Source organism: Dioscorea cayenensis, chromosome 5, assembly GCF_009730915.1.
Source record: "Dioscorea cayenensis subsp. rotundata cultivar TDr96_F1 chromosome 5, TDr96_F1_v2_PseudoChromosome.rev07_lg8_w22 25.fasta, whole genome shotgun sequence".
NCBI lineage: Eukaryota > Viridiplantae > Streptophyta > Magnoliopsida > Dioscoreales > Dioscoreaceae > Dioscorea > Dioscorea cayenensis.
This window is the reverse complement of record NC_052475.1, coordinates 11,299,492-11,317,209: the sequence shown is the minus strand read 5'-3', so window position 1 is coordinate 11,317,209 and position 17,718 is coordinate 11,299,492.

Below are 17,718 nucleotides of genomic sequence, written 5' to 3'. Positions count from 1 at the left end.
AGGTTTTTGACTATAGCACTATTGTAGATATACTATTGTAAAACCTTGGGCTTGCCCATGGTTTTGTGAGTGGCTTTGAAAGTATCTTATCAAGTGTCTTGTTAGTACACTATAGTAAAACTTTGGGCTTGAGTGGTTTTAGACCATGGTTTTTGTTAATGGTTTTGAGTCCCTTGGAGCCTATATAAGACCCCTTGGTATTTGTAAGATGGACATACACCCCACCCCTACTTGGATGAAATAAAAGATCCTTTCTAAATCCTTCTCTTGTTCTTACATATGAATCATTCTCTCTCTCTCTCTCTCTCTCTCTCTCTCTCTCTCTCTCTCTCTATTCTCTTCTAACTAAGCTTCCAACTTTCTAACCTTTACTTCACTTAGGGCCTTAGACCTTCCCTCCTACACCACGGAGAAGCCCTAAGCAAGTTGAAAGGCATCCACAACTCCCAGGAATTCAGAACTAGTGCTTCTTCCTCATTCCAGATTTCACCAATGTAGCCTCTTCATCGTTAATAGGGACAAATTAAAAGAAAGGCACACCACAAAATGATAAATTCAAAACTCTTCATGATACCTTGGACACATAATCAATATAGTACACAAAACATTACACATGAAAAGAATAGAGTACACAACAAAATAATGTCATACATAGAACGAGTAGATAAACATGAAGGAATAAACATATTTCTTTCCCTTTCAAGGATTTCAGCAGAGGACTGATGGATGTCACTTTGTATGAAACTGCTCTCGCCATAAAACATGATATGTGATGTCCTTCCTAGACGTAGTTTCTTTACATTACTAATTAGTTTGTAAAAGCAAATCTTTAGGGTGACAACACACCCTTTCAAGCAATCAATGGTTATTGACTTTCTTTTGCATGTAAGCTGCACATAGGCCACAGTTGTTGGGATGTCGACCATAAGCCACTTGTATGTGGCATGCGCCCATGTGTAATAGCCAAGTAAGGCCAAGTCATCAACATAGCATGCATCCTATACTGGTGTGTTTAATGATGTATTGTAGAAGAGGATAGTGGTCATGAGGTATATTACAAGTAGCTTGACAAATGTCTCCTCGATGTCTTCACTTTGAACAAGTCTGAGGAGATTGGCTTTGATTGAATCTCGATGCTGGTTATGAATCTTATCAAGATACATTTACTTCAAGCCCATAATAAGTGTCACATCCTTAGTCCTCAGAGCAAGTGTGCTTTTTCATCTATCTTGAAATGTTGGATATAATCATCGTATATTTGCATTAGTACGTCCAACATTCCCTCCTATATTACAAGTTCTACTTCCATTAAATGGGCAAAGGGTTCCATGGAGGATTTCCGACTAGTGAGAAAAAAATACTGAAGAAGAAAAAAATCTACATACTATGCTCAACAAGAATTGGAAGAAGACAAAGAAGAGTGATGGAGGCAAAAGGGAAACCCACTACCCAATGCCTCGATGTTCTAACCATCTTAATGTCGCTTCTCAATACAACTGTTTGTGTGTGGGAAGGGGAGAGGGGGAGGTGATTTTTGATATTTCCATGCCTCACCTTTTGATATGAAATTTAAAAAGTAAATAGAATAAAAAAAGGTGGGATGTATTTGGGAGTATATAAACTTGCATGAATTATTTGTTAATAAAGGAAATATAAATAGTTTATGATTAAAAAAATTTATTTTTTTATTTTACTCGAGTTAAAAAAACCTAGTCTCTTTTTGGGGGCTTCTCTTTCATGTTATACTTTTTAGTGTAGGATAAGTTTTTAGCTCTATTTCTTTATAGAATTATTTGTGGCAAGGCCTACTTATTTTTTTCTATTATATGATTCGATCTATTTTTGGTTCTCTGCATGTCTATTGATGGGCAAGTCTTTAATGTTTGACATTTAGGAATAATAAATAGTATTAAGAATATTTTAAAAATATTTTTTATTATTTACAAAGTATATATAAGTAATTGTTAGGTTTGCAAGCTTAAATTGGCATTATATAACAAGCAAGAAGCTGACATGGCACAAGAAATGATGATGTAGCAAAAGCAATGATTTGGCAAATAAGGTGACAAGGATAATGACTTGGAAAAGGCAGGTTGATGATGTGGTAAGAAGTGAAAAATAAAGGCATGCGAGGGCTAGAAGACCATGAGGAGGAGCTTATGTTTGGAGAATTTCTCTCAATGAATCAAATGAAGGCGATAAGTGCTTGTGTATAAGTAATATGAAATATTCTTTTCTTATATTGAGCATCACTTTTATCATATTTTATCGCTTATTCATGTGTATTTATATTCTTTTGTGTATTTAGGGTTGTTGAGACAATTTTGGAAGAAAAGAAACAAAAGTAGATCGTGGATGCAATTGTTGATGAAGTTCTTGGATTGAACAAACATGTAGATACAAGTTGTGCTCAGAGATATGTGGGTGTATGCCAACCTCCATTATGCTCAAGTGAATACATAAGGTGGAGGGGTACAAAGGCAAGCACACTCGTATATTCTGACTTGTCCAATACTAGCAAGAGTTTCGTCAATGTGGTTTCATTAAAACACGGCACGATCTACGACATGGATGTGTGCCCATTCATGTGGCCTCAATAAAAAAAGTGGATTTTGAGAGCATTTTGGTGAAGCATTGTTGTAGTTTACTACAACAATCACTATAGCAAAACTACTGTAGCAATTATTATTCATAGATCGCAGAAAACTAAGTTCTAGAAATCCACACACCCGTGTGGATGCCCGATTTTAGCCCCTATAAATACCGCAATTTGAGGATTCTTTGGGGATCCTTTTCCCATCTTTTACCCACCTTTGGAGGTGCTTGCGGCTAGGGTTTGGAGAGGCTTTGGTTAGGTTTTTTGAGCTGTTCTACAGCCTTTGACATAGCATTTCTTTGAAGGAGAATTATTGGGATAGCTTTCGTCAGCATCGATTCTGTGAGGTGTACCCTAGATTTGATAAGGGAACCTTTGGAGAAGACGAGACGGTTTCACAAGATCATCGATACAGACTACAAGGGGGTTTTATCTATGGATTGCATGCATTTACTTTCAATTTCATTGTTGATTGTGTATTGCTCCATGAAGAGCTAAACCCCTAGTGGGTGCTTGGACTTGTAAAACCCTAGGATAACTTTTGTTTCATCGACTCTTATTTTACTTCTTTAACCGATGTTTTAATTGAGTTTCAACCTTAAATGCTTATTGAATTAATTTTTCCCTTAGAGTGATGATGAGGGGTTGAGAATCTATCTTGGAAATTCTTGTGGATAAGTGACACTCCATTAGAGTTAGACAAAGCAATGTTGGATGAGGTCGAGAGAGTGAGTTAAGAGGTAGCGGAACGTTCTCTTTCCCTCTTCGATGTGATTTATCTTACCTCCACATTCCAAGAGTTCTTTACGGTCATAATTAAGATCGGGTGCTAAGAGACAAACTCCACTAGGGGCTTAGTTGCGTGAGCAATAGAGTGAAATGTTGAAATAATCCTTAGTATTGGGCTTAATTGTAACTAAGAGTCTTTCCCCTAGACCAAAGGGTTAGATTTATATTAGGGAATATGGTTTATCTTGGAGTCCCTAGAGCTTCATGCAATCTCACACAGTGTGAGGTGTCGAGATTATCCCTTTATGTCGGGGCATAGTATAAGGGTTAGTTACGGTTGACCTTAGGTTTGGAACCATATGTCTTTGGATTTTCACAACTTATTAAACTTCAATTAGGAGGCATAACAAATAGTTTTGCATTTGAAACAATAGTCTTAGGGTAAGCAATATCCGAGTATCCCCATATTTTTTTATCGATTGTCTCTTCTTATTCCTATTGCACATTCCTTCCTTTTATTTACTTTATATTTGCATTGATACATTTCACACAAATCATCAATCATTTCACTTGATAGCTAAATAGCATTACTACTTGCTTCCTAACAACTATTCCCTGTGGATACGACTATCCACTCACCGGGGTACTTTATTACTTTGACAATTCGTGCACTTATGGTACACACACGCAAGGGGTATGTTAGAAGTAAATCTATCTTTAGCGAGGAGCATGAAGGTGAAAGAATCTCTCTTGAATTAGTTTAGCTTAGATACAATTCAATATATCTTTAGTAAAATCCGATATCATTGAATCTATCTTTGTAAACTTTTTTTCATGAGAGATTTATTGAAAGACCACATGAAGGAAATTCTAAAGAGAGGAATAATCTATTGTTGGCAAGTACAAAGATCATCTCTTGAGACTAAAGATTGCATGGAGCTTAGTTTAGTATAGAGCTATTTGAAGTTGCAAACTAAGAAAGACAAGGGCAAGCCAACATGATTCTCAAGACCATAATTAACAAAAGCAATTTGAAGAAAAAGATACAAAAGCTAATTATGGGTGGAGTTATTTGAAGACATAATTTATTCAAGGACACAAGACACCTATGGCGAATTTGATTGAAGACCCAAGATTGGATGAATGAAGATCATGCTTGGAAGATATTGAAGATCTAAACTTGGATGAAAAGAGATCAAGTTTAGTAACAATTTATTGAAGACCAAACTTGGATAAATGAAGTTCAAGTTTGATACTTTTATGGAGACCAAACTTGGACCAAGTTTGGAATGAAGATTGGGGAGATCTTTGAAGACCATCTTTGGTGAGATGAATTCACGCCTAGGTGGGTGCGATCTTCTAGTGAGGGACCTGTTAATATGACGTGAGGAATAAGGCTAGTTGCTAGTAGCAGGAGCTCAGGATAAGTGGACTGTGTTGAAGCGAACTGGAGCAACTATGAGGGTGGAGGTATCTCAAGTTATGTTGCGAGTGGGAGCTAAAAACTAAGTTAGGATCGATGGGTGGCCCTCATTGCAAGCTCGGTTTCAACATCTAACTCGAAGGTGTTTAAGTTAGAAAGCGAGAAGAGTCTAAAAGATAAAGATTTGTTGGGACGTAAAGACACCCATATAAGATACCATGTTTTGAGATTTATGATGTATCATGAGTGAGATACCCCTAGTAAGTGGGGTTGAGGGAGAGTGGGCATCAGGCAATCTAGAGAGGGTTATTCTTTGTTGTGAGAGAGTGAGTGAGTGTTGTAACTCTTTTTTCCTTTTTTTCTCTTTTAGTGGATTGTTTTCTAAGCTCACATCCCTATATGTAGGTAAGATTATGTCAAACTAAGTAACCAATTTGTGTGTCTCCTACCTCTTGCATGATTGATTGTATGTGAGTTCATTACTTATGAGATTGAGAAAAAAAATTTCACACCACTACCCCTCTAGAACTAACAATAATTATTATGAAAAATACAATATTTTGGATTTTCAATGATTAGACTTTATAAAATAACATAAAACAAATATATATATATATATATATATATATATATATATATATATATATATATATATATATATATATATATATATAACTCTCTTGCATGATCAAGAGATCAATGGCAACAACCATATATAATAAAAATAAATAGTGTGTATAGCTATTATATTATTGAAAACAATAATATTGTTTTTAAATGGACAAATAAGTTTTTTATTTAAAAAAGTTAAATATTTTCATTAAACATTGTCTCGTGCCAGCATATTCATTGCTCATCTCATGTGAGGCTTCATTGAGACGTGAGTGAGCCTTAAAATTTTGAGTACATAATTAAATAGTTAGATTATACACACTCATATATCACTATAAGAAAAATTCAAAAATAATTTTTGTTACTTATAATCGTTTAATCTATTGATATCAAGTTCCCTACATAAAATATTCATGTCTCATTACTAAAAAGATGGACTTGGACACATGCAATATTGAGCTTGCTATTTTGCTCAACACATACCGGTCCTTGATGTGACTTGCTAATTCACTCACTTTTCCATTGCTAGTTTAGAAGAATTTTTTCTTGAAGCAAAAGACTTGTTTCAAAAATTAAGCACATCACCCATCGGAAACAAAAAAATAATTATATTTCTAATTTGTTTCTAAATATAAAAATTTTTAAATAAATTACATTTTAAAAAAACTAATTTGTTTATAATGCATTTTAAGTACTACTACACAAATAAAAAGTAAAATAATAATTTCTTTTCATTAATCTATGCAAATAACATTTATACAAACAAATATAATCACTACACCATAATGGGTCTTTAGCGGGCGTTTATTTTTGAAACGTTTTTCAAACGCCGCTATATTTATGACTTCACGGTGTTTTTTCCATAAACGCCACTAAAAATAATTTAGTGGTGTTTCCCTACAAGATGCCACTAAAGTATTGTAATTTAGCGGGGTTTTTCTAAAAACTTTGCTAAATTCTGGATATTCTTAAATTTCAAAGACATAAAATTTATATTTAGCAGTGCTTTTACTAAAACACGTTGAAGTCATAATACTATTAAATTTCAAAGCACACAAAATTTATATTTAGCGGCATTTTTCTAATAAACACCACTAAACTAATGTAATTCACGTCGTGTTTTTAAAAACGCCATTAAATTACTGTACTTTAGCGGCGTTTCTAACTGAAAACGCTGTTGAATTTAAGATTTATTAAATTTAAAAGTCAAAAAATTTAGGTTTAGCGGCGTTTTTGGAAAAAAGCCGCGAAATGGCAAAATTTTTTTATTTGAAATTTATAAAATTAAAAATTATGTGCCGTTTATCCCAAAAAAACGCTGTGAAAATATATATATATTTTTTAATTTTAAATTTACAAAATTAAATTTTAGCGGCATATATGCATAAAAACGCCGCCAAAAAATTTAATTTTTTTAAAATTCAAAATTTGTGCCATATTTTTTGAAAAAAATTGAATTTGGCGCCATTAATTTTAAAATTTTTATTTAGTGGCATGTTTTAATCAAAACAACGCTAAATACCATCGCTTTTTATTTTTATAAATACCCTTTGACATTGAAAAAGTGTAAAAGGATACCAAGATTATTATAAAAGAAGATGAAAAATGAAGATGAAGAGTGTGATGGCGATGATGGCGACACAATAAGAAGAACAAGATGAAGAAGAAGAAAAGTACAAGAAGAAGAAGAAGAAGAAGATGATGATGATGATGATGATGATGTTGAAACTAGAAGAAGAAGAAACAAGATGTGAAGAAAAAGAAAAAACTAGAAGAAAAGAAGAAGAAGAAGAGAAATAAGCTAGAAGAAGTAGGAGGAAGATAGAAAGAAGAGAAGAGAGAGAGAAAATAATAATAACTAGTGTAAAGGCCCGCGCTAACGTTGCGGGTTCAATATATCATAATAATTTATTGACATTAATAATATAAATTTTTAAAAATGATTTTTAATATCAAAGGTATATTCTCAAATTTTAAATATATATGAGAATTTTTTTTTTTGTATTTTGAAGACAAAACTATAGGAAAATATTATTTTCAAAAAATCTTCTGAAAAGTAATAACTAAATATTAAACACTAGCTATATTTAGTGATAATTATTTTCAATTTTTTTTTTATTTTTTAAGTATTCTTGGTAATTGTGGTATTTTTCATATATTATTTTTAAAAGCCTACGAATTATAAAAAATATTTTTATTTTTTTGTTAACATCTTTTCAAGGAAAATATGATGTTGTGAAATTTTGAATACACCGAAGATTTTTTTTTTATTATTATTATTTCTATATATATATATATTTTATGGATTATCTAAAAACTAAATAAAGTGATCTTAATAAATCCTCTAACAATATAATTAATATATTTAATAAAATGTCTTATAATAAGAAAAAGGGGTTCTATTCTGCATGACAAATCATACAGAGGTTTTTGTTGATATACAACGAAACATTATTTGTCTTTGATTAGTTAGGGCATAACCTATATTTTCTTGACTACAATGTGTAGCTGTTGTATTCTTCCTTTGCTTATATGTTCACATGCTACACCATTCACATGCTACTCTTATGTGTCTTTTGTTCCTTGTCTTTCCATTCCTAACTTTTTTATGTTTGTTTTTATTTTTACTTTTTAGTTTTCAAACTGAATAACCTTATATGTAGGGAAGAAAGAGACGTTTTTGTCTCAAAAGTCAAACAAACTACACATTAACCAATATAATATATATAAATATATATACAACTAATCAATATATTGCAGTAGTGATTCTAATTAAAATATAAATATATATACAACTAATCAATATAATGCATGTTCGAATGACTAAATCATCATAAAAATTAAAAGTAAGAGATTAAATTATAACTTTTTAAAGCTGATTGAAAAAAATACACAAAAATATAAGATTGTTTATCATATCTGATTACAAAATTTAACCAAAAAACCATTTGAATGCACTACTATTAGTGAGTAGTTTTATTATATAGTTATATATTTTTTTATCTTTTAATATTATCTGTATGTTAACAAAGTCAAACTTTTATTGAATTTTTTATTAAAAGCATAGAGACATGAAAGATAACTTTTTTCCAAAACTCACATATTAAATGAAAGATTTTTAGGGGATAAGTTTTGATATTATCTTTTGATCTTTTGATATTGTCTATATGGTAACAAAGCCAAAATTTCATTGAATTTTTTATCAACATGATAGAGACATGAAAGATAATTTTTTTCAAAAACTCTCATAGGGTGCGCTCTAACCCAGTGCTAAACCCTGCGCCAAATCAACATTTTGCTACAGTGGCGCGCCATATTTTTGCGTGCTACTATAGCGATAGTATATTTTTAAAAAATTCTTTTTAGATTTTTGGTTTTCTTCTGTTTTTGTTTTTTTATTTTTATTAAATTTATATTATAATTTCATTTTTGGTATTATTTTTATGTTTTTCTTTTCTGTTTTTTAAATTCTTTTTAATTTTAATTTTAATTTTTAAAATTTATATTTATAACTTTATATTTTAATTAAATTAATAGCTTATAATTTAAGTTTATATTTTTAATTAATAAAAATATTAAATTAAAGAAAAATAATTTATGAATATAAATTCATTAAATTAACAAAAAAATTACATGTGCAATAAAATAAAAACATAGAAAATAATCTTAAAAACATAAACTATCATCGATATTAAAAAGAAAAAACCACAACACCCAAAAATAAAGTTTGAAGTAGATGGGAAATATAGCGATTGACATGTTATACGTCACTTCCACGATATTGCCGAAGATGTCATTAAACATATTAAATCCAGAATTTCTTGTTGTTGTGCTTGTATATAAACACGAATATTTGGATAAGTGATAGAATTCAAATCTCGCATCAAAATTGGATTTTATTATATATTTAATAAATATTTATAATAATTATAAAAATTATAATCATATTATAAATAGTATAATATTTAAATTCAATGGTTAAAAGTGGAAAAGATTTAAAGATAATTAGACTTGTTAATAGTATGAATATATAAATTGTGAAATAAAAAAATATTCTTAGAATATTATATTTTAGAGTTAAAAATAGAGATGGTGGTTGGAGAAACTTTCACTGTAGAAGCTGTATTTTTGCAAAATATAGAGTTTTGGGTTGGAGGTGGCTTAAAAGGATGGAGACATGCCAGATAAAGTTGTTTTAAAACTCACATATTAAATTAGAGATGTCAACGGGGCGGGGATTCACCGGGGAATACATTCCCGCCCACGACCCCAAATCATACTCCCATCCCGAACCCGGCCCCGAACCCGAATACGGGGAATTTTTTTCCCCCATCCCCGTCCCCATGGGGTTTTTCGGGTTCGGGGATTCCCAGGCCCCGATTAAAAAATTTAAAAATTATTTTTATTTAAAATAAAAATTATAAAATTTTTGTTAAAAACCATTTTTAATAATTGAGAAACTCATTTACAAATATGACATAATACAAAATATCAACATACACAATTACTAATAAATTATTTTGCAAATTTAAAAAAATATTAAAAAAATACAATATAGTTAATATAAGTTTAGAATTTTATTTAATTTTTTTATACTAATGTTCATTTAATTATTAATAATTTGTTAATTAAATAAATATATATATATATAGGTTTTCAATTTTTTTATTTAGATAATTATAACATTATATATATATATAATTTTAAATCAAATATTTAATATTTTAGAGGGTCGAGTGGTGGAGGATATTCCCGGCCCCGGCCCCGACGCCCGACGGGGAATTTTTTTTCCGCCCCGGCCCCGACCCTGACCCCGAAAAAAATTCCCCGACCCCGGCCCCAACGGGCCGGGGAATCGGGTTCCCCGTCGGGGCCGGGACCAATTGACATCCCTATATTAAATGTGCATTCAAAATCACTATAATATTAAATATTAATAATGAAATAGATGAAATATTGTATTAATTTTCAATATAATAATAATAAATTCAGAAACTAACTCCACCTTGCATGATAATGTCCATAAAAAATCATTAATTTAAGAAATAATAATTTAATGTTGTGCATCTTGATTTAATATTACGTGGCGGTCGACCAAACCTAATGGATCTGATTAATAGTACAAAATTATAATTATTTTTTTCTCTATTTTTTATTATTATTAATATATTCACCAAGTAAATTAAGAGAATCTTTTATAATAAAGTGGATAAAATACAAAATTAATTAAAATAGTTAAAAAAAGAAGAAGAAAAAGTTCTTGATAATTCGATTTATTTAGCGTTTGTATGTGCATATATATTAATTGTTTTAAATTTTTGGGAACCGTATAGTTTGATGACAAAGAAATATATGTTTTTTATAAATAAAAAAGAATTAAAATAAATTTGCAAGCTACATTTTATAGATTTATTTATGAAATTTGAATTAAAAATATTTGTTTTGGCACATGATGATTAAAATATCTAATGAAAAAATCATATACATAATTTTTTTTTCAAATAATAATTATGGATATATCGCCATAAAAACTCAGAACATCTTCAAATAAAATAGATTTTAAGTGCATTACAAAGAAGAAAGTAGGATAAGAAGCAATAATAATATCTAGTAGAAAAATGAGAAAAATATTTGAAAAACAAAAGAAACAATCTTTTTCAAAGAACAAACTAAACTAAATTTTTACGAGTCTAACTATAATAATAATCCCACTCTAACTCGGATGCAAAATTCTAACTCAAGAGAAAGCTCAATCATAAACATCTATGAATGAAACAAATGATAAAGTTTATTTTTCCTTTTTCCCCTTTTTTAATACATAAAAAATTCTCATTTCTATTTTATTTGATTTAATGGAGTCCATTAATGGTCGTGGAGGGAAACACGTTGCCAAACCTGAGCATCAACAGCATCATCGATCATCATCGTCCTCCCTTGTTGGATTTGCGGTTCCTCATCCTCGATCATTTAATCGTTCACCTCCATAGGGGCCCGATCGCTACCTTGGGAGTTTTTCTTGATTGTAACACGCTCTTTGAATCACCGATTCAATTCTTGATCTCGATGCGCTGGTTGCGGGGCATTTGACGGCAAGGCTCTAGAATTGGAGAGATAACTCGAAGGATGTGCAAGCCATCGTCGTTCGGGATTTGGGTATGGAATCATCTTCAATAACATTGAATATAAGCGAAAAAATTTTAAAAAAATAAAAAAATCAACGAAAATCAAAGAAACAATACATGCATTTCATAACGTGAAATTAATAAGCCTAAAACATCCCATAAAAACCAAGATAAAGAAAAAGGGACAAATCTATCACCTTAACAGGTCCACCAACAACCTCAAAGTAACATACCTGAAAACAAAACATAAAAAAACTCAAAAAAAAAAAATCCTCAGAGGCAAACAGAGAGAATAAGAGAGATGACCTTAAAGAAAAAAAGAAGAAGGAAGACCAGTGCAAGAGTTGGGAAAAGGGCTCAGGATGGGTCCTTATCGGTGTAGAGATCGATGAAGATGAAGGCACTTGGGTGATGGTAAAAGAAAGGCCGAGCGCTAGCAAAGATCATCATCTTCGCCACCGAGATTAAAGAGCACAAAGAGAGAGAGAGAGAGAGAGAGAGAGAAACCCAAATCCCTCACCTTTACAGCAAGAGGAAACCCTTTATAAATTTATCTCCAAGCCCTCAGCTGCAAACCCTCTCCAACTCTCTCAAACATCATTGCTCATCCTCCCAAGAGGCTCTTTCTTCAGCGGTCATTTTTCATCAAAATGTTCGATCCCGAAACACACCGGAGCGAAGTTTGAGGGGTCGGCGGCCAGTTTGAGAGCTTAGAGAGAGCTAGGGGTTCGAGGGGCTTTTCAATGTACCCGAGTATACTCATCTACAGGTGTGCTTAAGGCTTATCGCTGCCAGTTTCTCATTGGTCGGTTAGCTAAATTCAATGTGTGTTGCCCACTTCCCATTGGTATATTGACTAAATAATGGGAAATCTAAAAAAGTTAACATGGGCCAGCGTTAACCTGAGCCAATGGAGATATTAATGGTAGAAGAGATAGAGATAAGCGGTATGCTCATCCGCAGGTATGCTAAAAGGCCTTTAGCTACTAGTTTCTCATTGGTCATTAACTAAATTCAATGTAGTCGCCCACTTCCCATTGGTCCGTTGACTAAATAATGGGAAATCCTAAAGAGCGTTAATGTGGGCTAGTGGAGATATTAATGGTAGAACAGATAGAAATAACGGTTGATAATGCTTTGGTTTTACAACTTTAAATAAAAAACAACAAACCCAACAAATCACTGATGGCCAAATGTCCTCACACAAATCAATTTGGAATGAAAGATATTTAGGGGATAGAATTAAGATGTAGTATATATAATAATAATAATAATAATAATAATAGAGAAAAAATAAAATAATTTAAAAATAAAAACCAAAAAGATTTTAAAAAAGAAATAATAATAATAATAATAATAATAATAATAATAATAATTAGAGTAATTGATTTTCTTTTTAAAAAATCGAGTTAAAAAAAATTACAATAATTTTTTTAAATTATTTTTTTAAAAAAACACCGCTAAAAAAATCATATAAATGCCGCTTAATGTAATTAGTAAATTAATTATTTTTTTAAGATATAAAAATCATGCTAAAGGGAATGAAAAAAACACCGCTAATTCTCTGGGACATTCTCGACACTATTTTTGGTGGCGCTTTTGCCGTGCTTTTTGTGAAATCGCCATTATGATATTTAGTGAATAATTGTTAAATATTAAAAAACGTCACTAAAGACCCATTATGGTGTAGTGAATAGTTGTTTTAATTAATAAATTAATTTATATAGAAAATATATTAAAAAATGCTAACAAATAATAAACACTAGTACAATTCACTAAAATAGTATACTCCAAAATCATCAACAAACTGGAATTAGTCCATGTGATAGAGACTTAGGATAGCTTAGGTAAATGAGATTGAGTTCAAATCCTCGTAGATATAGAAAATCTCTATGGTATGTTTGTTTTTGAAGTATTTGAAGTTACAATGTAATTTCAAATACAACATCCAAAAATTCTATGTTTGGTTTGAGGGATTTTAAAATGCCGAAGTAAAACCAATTACTCTAATAAATATATTTGGACTTACATCCAAATTGGACGTATATATACATATACATACATGTATATATACATTATAACATATACATACATATACATACACATATATACATATAATGTATATATACACATATACACATATAATGTATATATATATATATATACATGGATAGCTTAGGGAGTTGAAAATCCTTAGGTGATGTATATATACATGTATATATACATATACATATACATATAATGTATATGCATATATACACATATATACATGCATACATATACAAAAATATATACACATACATATACATATATACATATACAGGAATATATACACATGCATAATTCACACATATATATATACATTTGCATTTATATATTTATATAAACATACATAGGTATTTTTACATATGTAAACATACATATACATATACTCATATACATTTATGTATATATATGCATATATATATACACAAAAATATATATTTGTATTAACATACATAGGTATTTTTACATTGTATACATATACATAAGCATATATGCATATATACACATATATACATATATATGCCCACATGTTTTTTTCAATTCAAGATTTTACAAATCCTTTTCAAACAAATATTAAATCTTAGTAATTCCAGTTACATTCAACTAAGCACAAGATTTGACTAGACTGTATTTTGAAAATCAAGTATTTTCAGTTACATTATAACGAAAAATCAACCGCATTAGAATTACATCAAACCAAACGCCCCTACTAGGAAAGGCCTATCCCTACTACGAGATAGTTAGAATATCGTGATCCACGGACTAAAAACAAAAGCATAATCTAAAACACAAATAAAATAGTCCATATCATCAATCAATAACAAAGCTACTAATATTAGGCCGCCCAGACATAATGTTCTCAATTCCTATGCCAACAATACAACCTCCCCATGCAACAAGGATACTTCTTCCTAAATCAACCCAATTTAAAAAAATAAAAATTAATTTGAAAAAACAAGTGAAGCATATATTTAAACACCTACATGTGAATATTACTTTAAATCAAGAGTAGAATGTATTAGTTGTAGTGCATCTACTTATATTTTGGATGATGAATTATGTTTACAGGAAAAAAAAAAAAAACAGAAGAAGAAAATCCCTAGTCATACCATGAGTGAGTAAATGCATGAAATATACAAGGGTTAATGTGAAACCAATTAAAGATAATAAATTTTAATTAAATTATAACTACAATATACAACATTAATAGTACTAATCACAACAACAACAACAACAAAATCATAAGCATGCATCATTCTTTGGAAGGCCTATGTGTTATGAATTGAACAAATCGCAGCAAGATCCAATTCAATGTAATGAAATCTCACATATCTAAGCCAATTAATCTCTGCAATATATATATTATCAACCGAAAAAAACATTCCAATCACCAAATAGACTAGATTAATTTCTGATCTAAACAAATCGTCACATTTAATGGATCCAAATCACCAGCACAAACAACATATTATCAAAATTAAAAACTAGCTACTCTAGTGTTAATAAGGGAAATTGATGCGGGTCCATAGCCGTGGTGAGAACAAGGAGGGAGATTGAGAGAGAGATTATAGAAAAGAGGAAGAGAAATATAAAGAAAAATTCCTTTCTTATATCTTCAAATATCTCAAATCACCCTTTAAACATAACAAATAACAAAACTCGAACTAACTCAAACATTGAATCTTCTTTTTACTTTTTCAAATCTCAAGTTTCTAGTAGAATTGAAGTCTTTGTTATAACTTAAATGTTATTTACTATTCTTGGTGTTCATTCTCAAGATATTTTAAAAGAAATATAATAAAAATAATTTTTAAAAAATTATTCTAATTTAATCACAACTTCATACCATTATCTCAATTGAGACAAATTCCATGTTGCGATTTGACTTTTTGTTGTTTTTCAATAGAAAAAATATTAAAAATCCTAAACAAATATTCCTACTGTAGAACCTAAGATTCAAAATATTGAAAAGAAACACAAAACAAACAATCATCATTAAAAACACAAGATAAAACAAAACAACAATTATCTCTTATCCAAAGCATAAACAAAGCAAAAAGAATTTAACAGCAAATCATGTGACCATTAATGACATGCACTCTTAACATCATGAGGGTAGTTGAGTCATTTTTCAAATCAAATGAAGTCAAGTGTTGCCATCGACCTCCATAGACGCATAATTACTCAAGGTTTCGCCATTTGCATTTATTCTTTTTTATGTTAAGTTCTTGGAAGGTATATATGTTTTTAAAATTTTATTTTTTAAAATGGCTAAATAGTTGAATTTTTTGTGACAAAAAATATGATCATAAAAAAATAAAATGCCTAGTGGGTTGTGAGAAATCCTAAATTGCCACAATCATAATAGTTGTAGTGACAAAAAATCATCATAATTAACTTAAACAATAATGTTAATTAATTTTTTCATCACAAGAACTTAATATTTGTGACAAAATGATAAATAGTTACAGAAAAAAATCCATTACTAAACATCTTAATTCTTATAGTACAAGCTTAATATATTTGGTTTATTAAAACTAGATTGGAGAAAGCCAAAGAGATATTTTTATTGTTTTTTAATATTTTTGGTTATTTTTGGTATTTTTATATGAAATTTAGTTATTTATTTGATAAATGATTGATGAATATATATAGGGAATATTTTTCTTTGCATTGTTGATACGAGGACTACACCAATATGATGATGATTTAGTATTTGCTTTAAATGTTTTAATAGGTTAATACTTTGGCTTAATAGAACAAAATTTTTAGTATCTAATAGGTTATTTTGAAGTATTTATCAATAATAATTTTATTTGATAAAATTATGTTAAATTTTAATTTTAAAACCTTTTAAATTTTATCTATTATTACTTACAACATCTAATAAATTTTTAAAAATTTTATACATAACCTTTGAGATTGGGTAGTAAAAGTTGACTTTTAAAAATTTTATTAAGAATATAATTTTACAATATATATACTAATTTATAAAAAGACTATATATGCCAATTATATTTTATGATCTATATTCATTAGACACTACATGTTTGAATATCCAAAAATTGTCGACACAAAAGATAAGATGTATAATTGTGATGGATATCACATTCTCATAATTGAAATTGTAATAGTGATAAAATAATTAGATGTCACAACTAATCCAAACTATTGTGTCAATAACTTTTTTTAGCATAAAAAACCAATAACATGGTTAACAAATTTAATTTTTGTGACAATATTTATGTTCTTATATGCTTTTAATGTGAACACTAGACATAAAGAAATTTTGCCACTACTAATATAGTTATAGTTTGTGACATATACAAAATTGTCACAATTATCATAATAATAATGGTAAATACATAAGTTTATCATAATTAATTTAAGCAATATTGTCTGCCAATTTTGACACCAAAACATAATATTTATGGCAAAATAACAAGTGACAAATAAGTTATCACTAAAATTAAACTCTTATAGTGAGTCCTTAAGCTAATTAATTTGATCTCTATTAAGAAAAGGCAAAGAAAAGAAACCAAATGTAAACAACAACAACAACAACAATAATTTGAATCTTGGGCTTCTTTAGCTTAAGAGGCATTTGGTACATGAGAAAGTGTCAGTTTTCCAAGAAAGTAACTATGGGTAATCACAATACCATGTTTAATTAAGGTGTATTCCTGAAGTAACATTGCCATGAAGAGTGATTCCTCAATATATGGTGAAAAAGTGAGATTTCCATGAAAATGAAAAGTAAACCACTTGTTTTTGTCCAAACACCTTTTATTACTTTTATCTTATATTTACTCTTGCAATACCTAATATTTTCTTTTCACCCATATCATTATTGTAGTTTAAACCATCCATGTTGTGTGTACTGTGGGGGTAACTTCATAATTTAGGTTTACTATAAGTAAGTCACTGTAGCACAACAAGGTCTCTCTTAAGTTCTGTGAGCTTAAAAGATGAGAAAAATAAACTTGCTAAATAAAACAATGTTTATTATTGATTAATGTTCATTACATATTATAATGAATTAATTAATATGCATGGAAGGTTAATTGGTTATTATTTTAATATTAAAAATATTGATGTGCAACTAATATCATATTTGCAAGACTAGGCAGTAAACAATTAAAAGATTAAAAAAAAACCATTAAGTATGCTAACATCTGATTCTAGTAAAA